Source organism: Oncorhynchus masou, chromosome 29 (assembly GCF_036934945.1).
Source record: "Oncorhynchus masou masou isolate Uvic2021 chromosome 29, UVic_Omas_1.1, whole genome shotgun sequence".
Classification (NCBI taxonomy): Eukaryota; Metazoa; Chordata; class Actinopteri; order Salmoniformes; family Salmonidae; genus Oncorhynchus; species Oncorhynchus masou.
The window spans coordinates 8,265,702-8,277,204 of NC_088240.1; positions in this window are offsets into that span (position 1 = coordinate 8,265,702).

The following is an 11,503-nucleotide window of genomic DNA, read 5'->3' on the forward strand; positions in this document are numbered from 1 at the left end:
CTCTGCAGTCGTCATTCATACAATACTTATTGAGTTTTGCGGAGCAGCGTCGAGCTGTTGTAAAGGAAGTTGTCAAGGAAGTGAGTTTGTGTTTATACAGGACCTCCCGCCCCCACCTACCATAAAACAATCATTTGAATGTGGAGCTATACAGAGCCCTCTGCATTGTTACAAAATTTAGGAGGCACATAGCAATGGGGTATGGAGCTCAATTTGAACTCTGTGTGCTTCCAGAGGCTCTGCAATTGCGTCACACCCACCATACGGAGTCCCCGACCACATTTTCTGATCAAACATAAGTTGTCTCTAATCTGGGCTCCCGAACGGCGCTGCGGTCTAAAGTACTGCATCGCAGTGCTAGAGTCGTCACTACAGATACGTGTTCGATCCCGGACTGTGTCGCAGCGGGCCGTGACAGGGAGACCCATGAGGCAGCGCACAATTGCGCCCAGCGTCATCTGGGTTAGGGGATGGTTTGGCTGGGTGGGACGTCCTTGTCCCATCGCGCTCTCGTGTCTCCTGCACATTGTTTCCTCCAACACATTACTGTGTCTGGCTTCCGGGTTAAGCGAGCAGTGTGTCAAGAAGCGGTGTCGTGTTTCGGAGGAAGCATGGCTCTCGACCTTCGCCTCTCCCGAGTCCATACGGGAGTTGCAGCGATGGGACAAGAATGTAACTAACAATTGGACATCATGTAATTGGAGAGAAAAAGGGGTATAAAGTACCCCCCCCCCAAAATATATGTGTGTGTATATGTATGTATGTATGTACAGTGCCTTGCGAAAGTATTCGGCCCCCTTGAACTTTGCGACCTTTTGCCACATTTCAGGCTTCAAACATAAAGATATAAAACTGTATTTTTTTGTGAAGAATCAACAACAAGTGGGACACAATCATGAAGTGGAACGACATTTATTGGATATTCAAACTTTTTTAACAAATCAAAAACTGAAAAATTGGGCGTGTAAAATTATTCAGCCCCTTTACTTTCAGTGCAGCAAACTCTCTCCAGAAGTTCAGTGAGGATCTCTGAATGATCCAATGTTGATCTAAATGACTAATGATGAGAAATACAATCCACCTGTGTGTAATCAAGTCTCCGTATAAATGCACCTGCACTGTGATAGTCTCAGAGGTCCGTTAAAAGCACAGAGAGCATCATGAAGAACAAGGAACACACCAGGCAGGTCCGAGATACTGTTTTGAAGAAGTCTAAAGCCGGATTTGGATACAAAAAGACTTCCCAAGCTTTAAACATCCCAAGGAGCACTGTGCAAGCGATAATATTGAAATGGAAGGAGTATCAGACCACTGCAATTCTACAAAGACCTAGCCGTCCCTCTAAACTTTCAGCTCATACAAGGAGAAGACTGATCAGAGATGCAGCCAAGAGGCCCATGATCACTCTGGATGAACTGCAGAGATCTACAGCTGAGGTGGGAGACTCTGTCCATAGGACAACAATCAGTCGTATATTGCACAAATCTGGCCTTTATGGAAGAGTGGCAAGAAGAAAGCCATTTCTTAAAGATATCCATAAAAAGTGTTGTTTAAAGTTTGCCACAAGCCACCTGGGAGACACACCAAACATGTGGAAGAAGGTGCTCTGGTCAGATGAAACCAAAATTGAACTTTTTGGCAACAATGCAAAACATTATGTTTGGCGTAAAAGCAACACAGCTCATCACCCTGAACACACCATACCCACTGTCAAACATGGTGGTGGCAGCATCATGGTTTGGGCCTGCTTTTCTTCAGCAGGGACAGGGAAGATGGTTAAAATTGATGGGAAGATGGATGGAGCCAAATACAGGACCATTCTGGAAGAAAACCTGATGGAGTCTGCAAAAGACCTGAGACTGGGACGGAGATTTGTCTTCCAACAAGACAATGATCCAAAACATAAAGCAAAATCTACAATGGAATGGTTCAAAAATAAACATATCCAGGTGTTAGAATGGCCCTGTCAAAGTCCAGACCTGAATCCAATCGAGAATCTGTGGAAAGAACTGAAAACTGCTGTTCACAAATGCTCTCCATCCAACCTCACTGAGCTCGAGCTATTTTGCAAGGAGGAATGGGAAAAAATTTCAGTCTCTCGATGTGCAAAACTGATAGAGACATACCCCAAGCGACTTACAGCTGTAATCGCAGCAAAAGGTGGCGCTACAAAGTATGAATAATTTTGCACACCCAATTTTTCAGTTTTTGTTAAAAAAGTTCGAAATATCCAATAAATGTCGTTCCACTTCATGATTGTGTCCCACTTGTTGTTGATTCTTCACAAAAAAATACAGTTTTATATCTTTATGTTTGAAGCCTGAAATGTGGCAAAAGGTCGCAAAGTTCAAGGGGGGCGAATACTTTCGCAAGGCACTGTATGTATGTATGTATGTATGTATGTATGTATGTATGTATGTATGTATGTATGTATGTATGTATGTATGTATGTATGTATGTATGTATGTATGTATGTATGTATGTATGTATGTATGTATGTATGTATGTATGTATGTATGTGTGTGTGTGTGTGTGTATGCATGTATGCATGTATGCATGTATGCATGTATGCGTATATACATACATATACATGTGTGTGTAAATAAATAAGAATTAGCCTCTAATCCCATGGTGTACCTCACACCTCTCAACATACATGTGTAATAGAGTACCACTGTATGAGTCAAAATAGCCATAAAACCTAGCGGTTAAACAGGGAAATGGTTCCAATCGTTTTTGCACCCTTAATTTCTCCAATAGGGGATTTTAAAAATACTTAAAATAAGGGTCGAGTTTTGTGTAGGCTTACCATGGCTTGATGTTTTGATCTCTCTAGGATAAGGTGACCTTTATCAATATATTCGCCTGTATTTACCCCCTAAAAATGAAATGCTAAAATGATTGGAACCATTTCCCTGTTTGACCGCTAGGTTTTATGGGTATTATGACACCTCCACTGTGGGGCTCTATGGGCCCTTTTTAGACTTAAAAGCTAAACGTGGTCAAAGAGACACATTTCTGTCAAAGTCTTACGTTTTGGAAAGAAGAGGAGGATGTCTTGGGCTCTCGATCTTCTGAGAGATTTCCACTTAACCTCCCAAAGTAGTGTCCATCACTCCAAGCTGTTCTGATGATGCACTCTGAGGAAGGCCAAACTCTATTTTAACTTAAAGGTTGTTGGAATGGGAACTTCAGAAGGTCCTGAAGAAAGGAAATCAGAACCGATTTTTTTCAGGTAAGAGTCAAATGTTCATGTTCTCACTAAAACACCTTGATACATTAAATAGTTACGCCTGTTATGATCTTAACTAATAAGACAAAAATGGCAATACTGTTTTTTTTCTTTCTTGTGTTTTTAAGGTCAGATCAAAACCATCTCCTACAGACTGTCCAATGAGGTTTGGACTTTCCGAGAAGAGTCTCACTTCCCTAAGATGGACATCATGAACTCCTCAGATATCTTCACCCTCCAGGGGGAGACGGACAGGCAGCACAGAGAGAGGGTCGGTTTCTGTATTAACACCATCCCTGTACTGGCATTGGCACCAGCTTATCTCATCTGAGTGCTCTCTACACCTATTCCCTTACTGTTCAGGTCCCTGCTATTCCCCTACTGTTCAGGTCCCTGCTATTCCCTTACTGTTCAGGTCCCTGCTATTCCCTTACTGTTCAGGTCCCTGCTATTCCCTTACTGTTCAGGTCCCTGCTATTCCCTTACTGTTCAGTTCCCTGCTATTCCCTTACTGTTCAGGTCCCTGCTATTCCCTTACTGTTCAGTTCCCTGCTATTCCCTTACTGTTCAGGTCCCTGCTAATCTATTACTGTTCAGGTCCCTGCTAATCTATTACTGTTCAGGTCCGTGCTATTCCCTTACTGTTCAGGTCCCTGCTATTCCCCTACTGTTCAGGTCCGTGCTATTCCCTTACTGTTCAGGTCCATGGACTACCATTAATGAGTGATCTATATGTTTGTTTTTTAGAGAATACATTTGCTTCTGAGGTTCTATCCAAATGGCAAACCCTTCATCACGTTATATCCAGACGGAACAGGTAATGTGTTGTATCTTTTTATTTAAGAGACTCGGGCACCAGGCAATTTTACAACAGCTTAGCAAGAAGTTCCTTAGTGAAAACAAAGCTATCCATCTGGGAATGTTGCTATCATCATCTCCTCTGTGGAGGCTGCTGACTTCACCTATATAATCATGGAGGACAAGGCTTTAGAGCCAAACTTTGAGGCCATGTTTACAACCAGAGGCCAGTCTACGTGCTACCACCCCAATGGACTTATATGGTGTGTACCATTAATACTTGCCCTGAAAATCACATACACAGATAAACTGTGGCAGTGCTCTGCTGTTACTGCATGTCTATACTGTAACTGTGGCCTACTTGTGTTTGGAAACTGGACCTAAGCTTTGGGGTGTGTGTGTGTGAAGGGTGAACCTGACCCAGCTGGGAGGCTCCTGCTGCAGTGAGACCGGGGCTCTGAGACGACGCTGGACCTGGCTGGACCTTGAGCCTCACATCCAAGCCCCTCCCTTCCAGCCCATCTGTCTGGTCCTGGGTAGCCACGTCAGCCTCCGCATCCAGTCCCAGGAACGCATCTACCTCACATTCTCCTCTCACCAAAGCAGAGTACGTTTCAACGTGGGCTCCAAACTCAAGGTGAGTCGTCACAGGACTGTCTCAAGGGAGCACATATTGATGAACTTCTCCGTCATTTAACATTGATGGATTTTCAAGGATAATTACAGTAATGCACATGAAACATACATAGCTGATAAGCTGCTAATCTGATGGACACACTCCCTCCCATGTGTTCTGACTGTTTTCTGTTGTTTTTCTCTCCTAGCTAACCCATCCGGAAGGCCTAGTGATGCCGGGGCCAGACATCCTGCAACAACATCTCCAAATGAAAAGCCTGGAGATTTACACTCTGCTGGACCGGATGCAGACCTGCATGGCCTACCAGCACTCGGCCAATCCCCACAACATTAAGCCCCAGTACAGCCTCGTTGCCCAGATGCAGAGACTCAAGAGACAGATGGAAAAACAGAGCTCACCCAAAAAGACCAAAGCTCTCATGGCCTCTAAGGACTTATAACAACAAACAACTCAAAGCCTGTGGTGTTCTAGAATTCATATTGTTGCTATGAAACCAAGGCATTTAGCATTTATTCTAATTAGAAATAAATACAGTAGCCATGTGTAGCTATGCTAAAATATTAGAAGAGACTGGTCATGTTTCTTGTCAGATACATTTTGAATAGATTTAATGGTTGGCCCATTGTGCAAATTAAGAAATTAGTCAGCAGTCTAAGGAAAATGACAAATGAGGCACCTCACTCTTCAATCACAAGTAGGCCTAGAAGATTCAGTTGAGGTCCCAACAACCCTTGAACCCACCAACCCAACATAGGTTACAGCAGCCGTTTAATGGCGCTGGTCGGCTGTACAGCAGCCAGGCAACTTGAAGGATGTGTAGTAATGCAGTAATGCAGGAAATCTACAAACGGGATAATAATGTTTTGACTAACTAGTTTTATACTGACTCGGTGCAGGTATCATAGCTAACTCAGAATCTTCAATAGGAATAGGCCACGGTAGACAGAACCTTATTTACTCATCTGTGCAGCAGCCTGAAGGTCAACTGATTGACCATGACGTTTCTGAACAGTCTCTTCAGAGGAGCTGTATCTGCGATGTTATGCCCACGGCATTTACATAATTGAAGTAAAAATAAATCTTGTGAGTTAATTTAAGAGTTGGCATAAAAATACATTGCAATGAGTTTTCATGTCAGTGGCATAATGTTGACTTATCTGAATGCCTGGACCACAGCTATGGGAATGTGTGGAGGTCGTCTCCAGAATGAGCACCAGGACACAGACCGACTGGGTGGATCAGAGGAGACATGAGGACAGTAGCCAAGGTCAGAGGAGAAAAGTAATTACTATGAGATAGATGAGTGGTGATTGTTATAGGTCAGACTTCAGAATTATGCTGATCCTCAAAGCATAGCATGTTGTTTACTTAGCCCAACTACTTCCCTTTCTCCTGACAAATGTTTCCTTTGCAGTCAACATTCAGTCAGAAGAAGGGACTATAAAACCTGTAGAGGAATCAGGGATTCCCTTGGAATGTGTGGAGACACGTCTTGACTCCGAGGAAGCTAGGCGAAACACCAATGTTTTAGAAATACTTCCTCACTATGAAAAAATATAGTAAATCACTTCAAATCAATTCCAATAAATGTCTATTTCCTGTCTCTGAGAAGTCCCTGAAGTGCTCCAAGAGCGCGATTTGTGTTGAGGGGAAAAGTCTACATCTTCATCTAAGGGTATTTTTATTGTTACCAGTCTAACAGACATCAGACAGCGTGAAATGTTAGCGTTACCGTAGATACAGAATCCTGAAATCTGAAGTTTCTCCATTTCCACTTATTAATGATGAGCAATGTGGGCACTTCTGTTGAATAAATGATGAACTGCCTTTGTTGTCTCTCTTTAGAATCTTCCTAAAAACGAGGACCCGGAGACAGATCCATCCCTAGATAATGAAGTGTTGGCTCACTCAGCAAGGATCTCCAAACTCCCACAGCTTGCCAAGTAGAAACTAAACAGTCACCAACACATTTTGACATGGTAATGTTTGTTATCACTGTTGGATTGTTTCAGAAAACTTTATGGCTTAGTACATTATAGCTTAGCTGATTCAACTGAACACTGTCACGGTACAGTAATACACCAATTGTATTACGCATACAATATTTTCTTGTATAATGTTTTGGGGGGTGTGAAAACAATATTGCTGGTATGTAGGCCACTACAGGCGACTGGCTGTACGGACATGGCTAAAAAGGACAGGCTTAGAGCTGAATGCTTGTTTCCTTTTAGAGCACAAGGGCATCCAGCTCGGACTCGTCATGGGAGCTCCTGGAAAGTGAGCTGGACTCTATTACCTGTGAGTACTGCCAGCAGCACAGGAAGCCCCCAGAGACCAGCTAGTCCAGAATACAGACCCAGAGGAGGTGAGGCCTTCACAAACCACATACACAAGTCTCACACACATCTAACTCAGCCAATAAGCACAATCCTTTTTGTGTGAAACTGAAATTCACTCCAACCTGCAAAGAACCTCCAGTAACATTTGTCCCTCTGGATGTAATATCCCTGGTTTGATAGTTTGAAATCTCCCATTAGAGGCACAGCCCTTTGGTAGGTTCACCTGCCATTTAGATAGCTGGAGAGAAGGAAAAAATCACTTGTACACAATTTTAGATGTCAAAATCAAGATTATACATGAATAGTCCTTTTGTAATGACTTTGTGTATTTATATTGTACAGACTTAATTCGAATTAAATGGCATTTCAAGAAATTGGCCGGTGTAGGCCGTCATTGTAAATGAGAATTTATTCTTTACGGACTTGGCTAGTTAAATAAAACAAATTTGCTGGGAAGGCTTTCCTCTAGATGGAATGGAAACCCATTTCATGAAGCTCCAGACAAACAGTGCTTGCGATGACGTTGCTTGCAAAGGCAGTTTGGAACTCGGTAGTGAGTGTTGCAACCGGGAACAGATTTTTACACGCTACATGCTTCATCACTCGGGGGTTCCATTCTGTGAGCTTGTGCGGCCTACCACTTTGCGGCTGAGCCGGTGTTGCTCCTAGACGTTTCCACCTCACAATAACAGCATTTACAGCTGACCGGGGCAGCTCTAGTAGGGCAGAAATTTGATTTGACTTGTTGGAAAGGTGGCATCCTATGACTGTGCCTTTTTGAAAGTCACTGAGCTCTTCAGTGAGGCCATTCTACTATGTTTGTCTATGGAGATTGCATGGCTGCGTGTTCGATTTTAGACACCTGTCAGCAACAGGTGTGGCTGAAATGGCCGAATCCACCCATTTTGAAGGGGTGTCCAAGTACTTTTGTATATATGGTGTAGATCAAGTGTGTGTGTGTGTGTGTGTGTGTGTGTGTGTGTGTGTGTGTGTGTGTGTGTGTGTGTGTGTGTGTGTGTGTGTGTGTGTGTGTGTGTGTGTGTGTGTGTGTGTATATATGTATATGTGTGTATTTCTCTGCTGCGTTTGAAATGTGTTGTCTCTGTCAGTTGTTTTTGTTACGAAGTGGCCTGGAGGATGGCTGACTTTCTGTCGGAGGGGGAGCCTGTGTTCTGCGTGATCCAGGAGAGCTTAAAGGTTGATGTGGGCCCTCACCTGCCCTTCAAAATGGCTGCGAAGAAGCGGACGGAGCAAAGGTCAGGACCAGTCTATCTGTGATAGATGGGGTACTAATACAAGCAACTCTAATTGACTCTACTTTTGATATGATGTCCCTCAGCACCACTTTAAATCATCACTGAAATCCTGACGGTACTGTTCCCCTCAGAGGGTTTTTTTTGTCCTCAGAATAACCTATTTTCAACTAAACCAGATAAGTCTACTCGCAAGGTCACCACCCCTTTGTTACATGAAATGTAGTATATAATTTAAGGTGCTAAAAGTGATTTCGTATCCACTGATAAAAGTGAAAACCTTTAATTAATACAAACGAACATCTCTAGGCTGCTGGACTCCGTTGACATTCAACCTCATAGGTTCTGTTTAAAAGTATCAACATTCAGTGTTAACCTGCGTAACCATTTGCTAGCGACTTTCAAATGAGGTCTGGACTGCCAAGAAGAAGAAGACCCATTCGCCGAAATGGAAATCATTGATTCTCCAGACACCTCTGCCCCTTTCATGGAGAAGAACAAGGACAGAAGGTATACAAACTGAACTCTTAATGACGATTTGCAGCGTCGGTGATGCTAACAAATTAATTAGCTCACTCAATATACAAGGGTACAAGGCCAATGGCTAGGTCTATGTTACTATACAGTCAAATCAAATCAAATTTTATTTGTCACATACACATGGTTAGCAGATGTTAATGCGAGTGTAGCGAAATGCTTGTGCTTCCAGTTCCGACAATGCAGTAATAACCAACAAGTAATCTAACTAACAATTCCAAAACTAATTTCTTATATACAGTGTAATGGGATAAAGAATATGTACATAAAGATATGAATGAGTGATGGTGCAGAGCAGCATAGGCAAGATACAGTAGATGGTATCGAGTACAGTATATACATGTGAGATGAGTATGTAAACAAAGTGGCATAGTTAAAGTGGCTAGTGACACATGTATTACATAAGGATGCAGTAGATGATATAGAGTCCAGTATATACGTATACATATGAGATGAATAATGTAGGGTATGTAAACATTATATTAGGTAGCATTGTTCATGATCACGGGGTTGATTTTACAGAGAAAGCCCACGCTTTTCAAGCTCTGAGAACAGGCAATCATTTGTTATCATATTGTCAGATGGAACAGAACAGGTTTTGCATCCTTTTGGATGAATGTATATAAAATACAGGAATGACATTTATAAAAATACAATTATTAAGTTTATTTTCATTATAACTTTTTCAAAAGTATTGATGATTTGAGAATAAGCAGGATGGTGGGATCGTTTACCCTAATGGTGTGCAAACCATCCATCAGTGACATCTTCTGTGACCAGGACAAAGATCTCCTCCCAGAAATCCAGATCGTCTTTACATTCATATCATAATAATGGCATTTCTGAAGAAATGCAGTGCCTTTTTGACTTCATGAGTACTGTATGCATTTGGGAAGCTGCTGTTCTCCAGGTGACATGTTGAGTGGGAGTTTTCTGTCAGTGTGCGCCTGCTTGAAATAAAACATTTTAGCCAACACCTTTTCAGCTTCATTGGGGCCTGTGTAGGCTTACTTTAATGTCAAGTTTACAAATGTATCTGTGATCTTTCTGTTTTGCATGTTGGGTGTGTCTGTGTGTTTTGCCTGGTTGGCAGTGATGAACCTGACCCAGCTGGGATGCTTCTGCTGCTGTGACACCTGGGAATTGTCTGGACCACAAGCCTCACCTGCATGTCCCTCCCTGACTGGACTTGAATGAACCCCAAACAATACCAAATGTGATAATCATGCAGTACTCTAATCATGTTAGAAGCACAGAATGAGCAAACAGTGATTTATAATGGGCACCGAAGTGACTCAGTTTTCAAAAAAAAATCTGCAATTCTCTCCTAACACCCACTCATATCAAGACTGATCTGTAGTCTTCTGTAGCTCAGTTGGTAGATCATGGCACTTGCTAGGAGAGTGGGTTTGATTCCCTGGACCACCCATATGTAAAATGTGTGCAAGTGCGACAAAGTCACTTTGTATAAAAGCATCTGGTAAATGCATGTATTATATAAACGTAGCAAAAAAAGAAATGTCCCCACTGTCAAATGTGTTTATTTTCAGCAAACTTAACTATTTGTATGAACATAAGATTCAACAATTGAGACAAAAACTGAACAAGTTCCACAGACATGTGACTAACAGAAATTGAATAATGTGTCCCTAAATAAATCCCTGAACAAAGGGGGGGGGGGGGTCAAAATCAAAAGTTACAGTCAGTGTCTGGTGTGGCCACCAGCTGCATTAAATACTGCAGTGCATCTCCTCCCCATGGACTGCACCAGATTTTCCAGTTCATGCTGTGAGATGTTACCCCACTCTTCCACCAATGCACCTGCAAGTTCCCGGGGGGAATGGCCCTAGCCATCACCCTCCAATCCAACAGGTCCCAGACGCTCTCAATGTGGTTGAGATCTGGGCTCTTTGCTGGCCATGGCAGAACACTGACATTCCTGTCTTGCAGGAAATCACACAGAACGAGCAGTATGGCTGGTGGCATTATCATGCTGGAGGGTCATGTCAGGATGAGCTTACAGGAAGGGTACCACATAAGGGAGGAGGATGTCTTCCCTGTAACACACAACGTTGAGATTTCCTGCAATGACAACAAACTCAGTCCGATGATGCTGTGACACACTGCCCTAGAAGATGACGGACCCTCCACCTCCAAATCAATACCGCTCCAGAGTACAGGCCTCGGTATAACGCCCATTACTTTGGCGATAAATGCGAATCCGACCATCACCCCTGGTGTGACAAAAACGCGACTCGTCACCATAGCAACACCCATCTGTAGCACGCGCTCCAGCAGGTATATTGCATTGGTCATCCCCAAAGCCAACACTTACTTTGGCTGCCTTTCCTTCCAGTTCTCTGTTGCCAATGACTGGAATGAATTGCAAAAATCTCTGAAGCTGGAGTCATATCTCCCTCTCTAACTTTAAGCGTCAGCTGCCTGAACAGCTTACTGATCACTGTACCTGTACATAACACACACTACCTCATCCCCAAATTATTACTTACCCTCTTCCTCTCACCCTCGGTCCAACCTCAGACTAAGCACTGAGCACTGATGGAGGGATTGTGCGGTCCTGGTGTAACTCGGGTAGTTGTTGTCATCCTGTACTTGTCAGGTGTGATGTTCGGATTTACCGATCCTGTGCAGGTGTTGTTACACGTGGTCTGCCACTGCGAGGGCAATCAGCTGTCCGTCCTGTCTC